The sequence below is a fragment of the Hyposmocoma kahamanoa genome, unplaced genomic scaffold (genome assembly GCF_003589595.1).
Source record: "Hyposmocoma kahamanoa isolate Upper Pololo Valley unplaced genomic scaffold, ASM358959v1 102, whole genome shotgun sequence".
Classification (NCBI taxonomy): Eukaryota; Metazoa; Arthropoda; class Insecta; order Lepidoptera; family Cosmopterigidae; genus Hyposmocoma; species Hyposmocoma kahamanoa.
The window spans coordinates 1,785,250-1,793,201 of record NW_020653337.1 but is presented as its reverse complement, the minus strand read 5'-3'; the positions used below and the strand labels follow the sequence as shown (position 1 = coordinate 1,793,201).

At 37.3% G+C, this 7,952-nt stretch overlaps 1 protein-coding gene across 1 annotated transcript in view; it reads left to right on the top strand.

Annotated features, from left to right (window-relative positions):
* The first annotated feature begins 6,963 nt into the window (after positions 1-6,963).
* LOC113234627 (ras-related protein Rab-5B-like) overlaps positions 6,964-7,952 on the top strand; it is a 9,013-nt gene continuing 8,024 nt past the window's right edge. The window contains exon 1 of the mRNA XM_026469987.1: positions 6,964-7,055. The gene's annotated coding sequence lies outside the window, so the exon portion shown is untranslated. The remainder of the gene's footprint in view (positions 7,056-7,952) is intronic.

Sequence of the window (7,952 nt, the reverse complement as noted above, 5' to 3'; positions counted from 1 at the left end):
GTTCGTTCTTTATCTTTGCTTCTTAATAAAACGTCTAGGATGAAATCGTTTAAATTTGCCATTTGAAATATTTAGATTTTTTTTCTAACTTTTGACTTCTACTAAGCTTTCGATTATTTTGATCACAAATTTTCTTTTATCTTTATTATTATATTGTATTTGTTGCTATTATGTTTACTGTTGTTACATTAAAAGCGCATGCAGTCGTCGGCGTATCTCAAAAGAAAGGGAATGCCATTGTTATATTACCTTATAAACGGACATACCCCAAGGTTTGCTACTGGGGCCATTTTTGTTTTGTAACATGGGTGTTACCGTTGTTTCTTTCGCAACTTCGTAACCTCATAGCTCTTATCATTGTCTTATCTCATTAGCTCTGTACGAGCATTAAGAACGTTACTGCGTTGCAGATGAACTCGCTTCTCGGGTCGGTCGCGCGCGGCGGGCGGGGCGCGTAGACGCCGCGCCAGCTCTCGCCAGGCCCTCCCGGCACACCCCACCCGTGCCACTTCAAGCGTATCTTCGATTACCTCAAGTGAGCCAGCAGGGACTTTATTTCATACCGACAAATTGTTATTCTACTAGTTTCATCAATTTCCTAAATCAATTCTATATTTATCATGGTTAGAAGGTGTGATTGTACAGTTACCGGAAACATTTGGAAATAAAGTCCTCGTCTACTTGGAGGTAATCGACTCTCCTTGGAAACAAAAATATGCTATGTAAATTTTAACTCTATCGACTTGCAATATCTGGAAATTGGAAGGGCGCAGGCGGGCGCCGGCCGCGCTATAAACAAGCTAACTATAAAATAATACTAGATTTAACTATTTGTAATGTAATGAGATGTAATAAAGATATATTTAATTTCGTTTCTATAGGCAGTCGGCTGCACTGTTCCCGTAGGCTAAGGGTTACTTAACGAGATTTTCGGTTTTAGCCGTATTGTGTCGTTGCTATATCATCGGAGGCGATTCAGTTGGGGACCAGACGGCCTCGACCTAACTTGTGTTAGGCTTACAAATGATTTAAAACGATTTGAAATGCCTCTTCGATCGGACGTGATTTTTTTTTACGTGACAATTCACTGTTCTTGGAGTTCCGTCCTCAATTGAAGCGCGCCTCCTTGCAGAAGCCTAAGCTTCATTATTATCCAAATTGTGGTGAAGGTGCATTTACATTCGCGTTTCATCCTTATTCACGTCACTTTGTTTTATCCTCGTCCAAATAGTAGCAGCATTCACTAGATATAAACTTAAGAGGAGCTGGACTCGGGAATGATTACCATCGAACCTGGGAAAGTTAGTAGCAGCTTTTCTAGAGCTGGCCGCACTAGTTGTTTCATTTACACTTGATGTCTCGTCGGGCGTGGGAAAGAGACAACTAGTGAGATAGCAGACTCCAGTGGTGGGAGTTATTAACAAATTGTTCGTTTCGTTACAAGCGAAGCTGTATACGTTTTCGTAGTCTGGGATTACATTTGTCATTACACTTGCTGTTTACCTACACTAGCGTTTTTTTTATTTGAACACCAGTGAATAGCAAGTTCAGCAATGCTCCCGACAGGGTGACACGTAACTGTTGGTTCGCTAAGTCCATTTCATGCTATACGCAAGGTCCTAGAAGAAATACACTTTATTTTCATCTATCTCTGTTCTACACTTTTCTAACTGATCACAGCCACCTGCTGATCATGCGCTTTCTGTTTTAGTTATTTGAAAAGTGTGGGATACAATTTCATATTTAGTTCAAAATAAATAATAAAGTGCATAGTTATTTAAAACTTAGATATACACTCTCAGTTAGATCGTTATAGTTATTTTAAACACTTATTATTGGATGGAGAAAATGTTCTATATTCAATTATGTATATTCTCTGTATAATTATGTATTTTAAGTGAAGGTTTAACTTGGTGGGTGTTGACTGTAACAGTTAGGTATATACAATGTTGAAATCGCATTCCATACAGGGAGCCACGCGCGGATTGTGAACCTGTACGAGATGAGAAATACAAGTTATTCAATACTCCAATTCGAACTGGCCTAACGCAGACGATGTACTCAGGCTTTCAGGGTCATACTAGGTTCCGCAAGGCGTCTTAGTGAGTCCCTATTTAATTATGAAACATACACAACAATGTCTAAAAAATTCTGTCATATTTCTATGCATTACTGCTTTTAGTAATTGCGAAATCATTGCTTGTGAATTTAAAAATTACGTTAAATAATTGTTCTTCGTCGTCCGTGTTGGGCCTTTACATCCACGCTTCAAAAATTAGTATTATACCATTTGCAAAAACTACAGCTTATTATTTTAAAAATATCAACTTTACGTGTATACTATAAAAAGTTGACAAGTTAAACATGAACCAAACAAGTTAAACATGACGACGCGATCAGACGCCTTACTATTGTCAGCAACAATGGGGATACTTTTTAACTTGTCAGCTTATAGAAAGCTTTAGTTCGTTCAAAGTTGATGTTTGGTTTTTTAGAATCCTTTTTGTGTATGTATCCAACAGACCGGGTGTCAACATCGACTAAAACGGGAGTCCTTACGTAGGCATGTGCTTCGATTTGTGATATTAATCGTTCTTTGTAGAAATTGAGTTTTAGTGAAAGCACTATTCTCGACGTTAGAAACAATTGAACCACATTAGATGTCGATTTTGTTCTGCACATTTCTACTGTCAGCCGGAGCAATAAAAATTACAAGAAAATGTAATTACGTTTTGGCAAATAATGCTCTATTGTGGGCGAATTAACGGGTAATTTCAGAAATGTAACAGTTTTCTTGTATTTTTAAAAGATAATTTTATAATTAGGACTGGGAATTGTCCTGGTGTCTTAACGAAGACGGCAATATTTTGTTTAGAAATTTGCGTAACAATAATGACACATATATCTTACTATATATACTATAGTACTGATTTCACAATCTATCCATAGCAATAACGGCTTTTATTGCTTTACAATTTTAGTACATAGTTTGTATGTACGACAAATCAGAAATGTTTGGCCTGCAGATACTTTAGATCCGCGTCTTGTCAATATTTTAGCCGCTAACAGACAAATTAGCGACTACAATATCAACCGAGGGGGTGCCACAAGGCTCCGTATTAGGCCCATCGCTCTATACTTTATATCATTAGTTTGTCAAATAATGCATTTGAGATGTAGATACAATTTATTAATGCTATATTGTTGTATGTATCCACGTTATAACAAAATTATGTGACGTAAACACACGAACACGCAGGCTGGCGAAAGGACGCTGATGAAGGTCATATTGTACGTTTTTGTATTGTGTAAATATTTTGGATTTATTAAGATTATTATATTGAATAAAAAAATATTGTAAATGGAATATTTTGTGTTTTATTCATTGCTCAACCCTTTTTTTTTTCTTCATTGAACAGTGGGCTGAAAATCTGTTTTCGTGGAATGGCAATCAATTTTGGAAATTCTGATTTTAGATGCAGGGAATTGGTTCAGACGTCAAGTTTTTAATTATTTAGACATTTATTTTAGGCTACATGACCCATATAATATATACCTTAAGGACTCTAAATCCACACGTAAAAAAAAATTACACATATTGCCCTTGTCGGCAACGTGTGGCGCAATCTGGTGTCAGGTAACCGGCCGAGGAATCGCCGATATATGACACCCTTCGGCCACAACTCTTCCTTCATGAAGGCCGACAGATGTTCGATCAGCACTCTCACCACAAACGAATAAAAATTTACGTTGTAGTGGAACTCCAACCGCTCGACCCTCAGGGTGTATTAGGCTTTCAGCCTGATGTACTCCACTATCTCCTCAGACTTCGTGGAGTAAAATAGTCGCGACAGGTGCAGCAGCGTCGTCGGTGCTACGTGTTACACAGGTTACGGCTGGTGGGCTTCCTCTTCCTCTTCACCAGCTTTGTGAAGCCGTCCTCGTCGCATTGATCCGTCTGCCTCTGTGGTTTTGCAACTTCGGAAACAGGCACACGGGGATTACTTTTACTCTTAGCCGATTGCCGCCTCTCGAGTTTCGAAGTGGCGGGTCGGCTGGTAGAAGCGGCTACTTATAGCGGTTAGTAATATTAGCAGGTAGGGTTACCCGATACTATTACTTTTTTACATTGAAACGAAAATTATCTGAACAACCTTGATTTGTGTTTTTTGGCTTTACTGTAAAATTGTGTCTAAACCACTTACCTATTAGATTGTGCTCTGGGGCAGCCGAATACTCGGAGTGAGAAGTGGAGAAATCTGTAGATTCACCATACTGCCTTCGACTAACTAAAACGCGGCTAACAAATGGTCAAATATCCGTTTTAAATAGCATAAGATAGAGCACTAAATTCTCTTTTAAAAACAGTTAAAATTAGTTAACGTATTCGACTATACGTAGTTCAAATGTCATTAAACAATTTCAATATTCTAAAACTGGGTTATAGTTTTTATGATATCTCAAATAATGATTTTGTCACATAGCCGCGTTTTTGGTAGCGGCAGCATACTCTGCGTGCAATTTGTTTCAGTTTCCATGTTTCTACAATAGAACACGTTTGTTTGTCAGATTACGGTAATTATATACGGCAGGTGTGCAAATAGGAGTTTTACTTTTGGTTTGTATGGCAAATTGCATTATATAATGTATTTGTGGATTCGAAAATATCCTTTTTCCTTTAATTTAAATATCCTTTGTTCTTTTGTGTCAAAAGGCGTTCTGTTAATTGTAATTATTTTAAAAGTAGATCCTTGTAGCAGTTTTATTTTATTTTGTAAAATATACTCAGTCTTAGAATAATAACGCATTGCGTTATTATTCTAAGCTCACAGACCACATCTTCCGTGATTATACTTATTACACTGAGTTGGCCCAAAAGTCCGTGCGGTATCAAATGATATAAATGAAGAACATTTAAAAATATATATTATCAAAGTAATGATTTATTGGCCACGTTGATTTGCAATCTTTTGCCATCTTTCTTGTAATTTTAGACTTCCTCTTTCATAAAAATTCCTGTCTTATAAAATACTCTAAATGCCGTTTGATGGTTTCTTCGTTATCAATAGACAGGTCTACTTAAAGAATTTTGAAAAGACCAAAACAAGTGAAAAAATAATCTATGTCGGGCGAATACGGTGGATGATGTAAAAATGTGTGTGGTTTGGTCATCGAGTATTATAGGTATAATTGATGGGTTTGGTATTATCATGATGGAACACGACACCTTTACAAATCACTCGCCAATTCATTAAAATACGCACTAAAATATTGTTTTTAAAATAACCATAGACAATATATTTTAAAAGCAAAATTTTTTTGTTAGTGGATAAAATTCCATTTAAAAAAATTTTATTTTTCCTCTAATTTTCCACATTTGACATTGACATCTGTCAATAGTTGAAGTTCTTAAACGAAAACGATAGCCATCCAAAAAAACCATACAATAAACAACCATAAAAAGGTTTGTGTTGTTGTTACTTGTAAAATCATTTTAAATCTCGTTTTCTCGAAATATCAAGTTTATTTTATAATTCACGCTAAATAAAACTGCAGAAGATAGAACTTTCTAAAGGTAGAACATAATATGAGCCTTCGAAATCTTTGCAATTTTTGAAATTTGCAATGTTTCTGATTTTTTCCGGAAAATTTCCACTATTTGAAATTTTTCGGAAAATTACTCAACGTTAGCTAGTGGCAAAAACCGCACGGACTTTTTGCCCGACCTATTACTATTTTTAAACACAGTCATGTGAAGCATTAGTTTCTTTATAAATTTTCATAATTTCAGGTCCGATGAGTCTTGACAAATACACAAGTACCTATTCTTAAGTATGCATGGCAAAGGTAGCATGAATCTAAGTTAGATACTGTGGTTCTCGAGATTCAAGATGGTACCGCTAGAATATACTTATTCTAGAATAGGCAGTAAAACACCCTTGTAACTTTGGAACGGCGGACCGACTAAATCTAGCTTTTTTTGCGACTAGAGCCGATTAAATTACGACCTTTTACCTAATTCGTACTAGTCAAGGTAGTAGGTACTTTTCTTCCCATTTTTTCTGTGGATAAATAGACAGTTTTCTTCACAGAACTACTGACAATTTTCTCTCCCACTAGTTCTGTTGTACGTTTATTTTTTTCCGTCCTCTAAGGTTGTACGTACATTTCTAATGACAGACTTATTAGTAGAAAAAAGATATTTTGACATTGACGACGTTCGCCATAATTTTTATAAATCTGACGCGGGCGAAGTCTTACATAGGACACCGCCAATAAAGAAAGAAGAAGACCTATTTGTCCTTTTCTTCCCCTTTTCCTGTCGATAAACAGACAGTTTTCTTCACAGAACTACTGACAATTTTCTCTCCCATTAGTATGTGAATGATTTTCAGTCTGGAGTTGTGCCTGAATTGTACCTTATGACTTTAATTTCTAAGTTACGTACATTTATGAATATTTAGTACCTCTAACGGTGAAAGAAAATACCGTGATGCAACTTGCACGTCGAAGAAGTTCCCAACCCGCATTGGACCAACGTGGCGGACTTTGGCCTGAACCATCTCATAGGAGACCCGGGCCCATCAGTGAGAGATGATGTTATCTTTTAAAGATTATTTTGTAACGTTATATAAATATTTCGTTAAACGTTGAGATTATTGTGGTTTCATCTTATCTGTAAAACAAACGAACTCTCAAACAGAGATAGCTCCACAAAATTTTTCTTACGAGAGTTATGCCTATTAACCACAGGGCTAATTACAACACAAGTACGGAATTTTGTTTAAAAGTAAAATAAGCTAATTAATTTTTAATCATTATTTATTAAATAATCATACCTACCAGCTAGTACATACATCATCAGATGCACAATTAGTTTTCAATTACCAGGTGATTTTTTCACTAGTGCTTATGCAAGTATAAAAGGAAGGAGCGATCAATACAAAAATCAATTAGATTTCAGTTCCTAGTGTTTGTATTACCTTAGTACTCAAAAGTCCAGTGAAACTGTTTCTCCGTGGTCAAGTGCCTGTGACTCAGTAAGGTTTATTGAGGTATGTAGTTAAATCTTACTAATGTTGGTCATGTTAGTAGTTGCTTAACTTCTTGTGGAAGAGTTCGTCCAGGGAAGTACTGCCACCGTGCTATCTATGTCTGCCGCTGAGTAATAATGTGAGCATTACCACGTTCCGGTTTTGAAGGGTGCTGGTGAAATGGGCACACGGGACTTGTTAATTTTATATCTCTGGGCGACGGGCGTAATGCCAGTGGCTCTTGAAGCTTTGCGATGTAAAAGATTGAGTGGCACGACTTGCTTGTCCCGTAAGTTGTTATCGTAAACAATGACATTGACTCTGCTACATAGGATTATGATGTGCTTACCTTGCCCTTGGTGGGTTTCCTTGCGATCTAATTTCTTAGGCTCAATTTACATCGCGCACGGTCCAGCATTCCAGCAACCACGCCGTGAGGCTGTGGTATTTCGTCGATGTTTCACATCACATTGCGCCTGCCTTCGCACCATTTCCTGCGGAGTCACCAGGCGTCGCCAACGGCGGCTGCAGAATTCTCGCGAATTCTGCGCGAGCATTCTCGAGCTAGCGCGAGTATTCCGCGGAAGACGCGCGAAGTGATTGATCATAAAGTTTATTACGCAATGTACAATATCGTTACAAAAATTCGCTTCCATTCTGTTGCGCCGCAATATAAATTGAGCCTTACATATTCTGATTACAAAATTACATAACTGTGGAAGGAAACGTTCCTGTTTGATTATGTTCTCACGGGTGTGGTGTTTTTGCAGTTTCTAATGGCACAATTAGGCATTTTTCGCATTTTCGACAGATGAATAACTACAATAACGGCCGGGCGTGTTCTGGAGCGTAGCAACTAAGCGTTTATATACAGGTGTCCCAAAACTCAACAATAGCCTGGGAACAGGATGTTGCCTA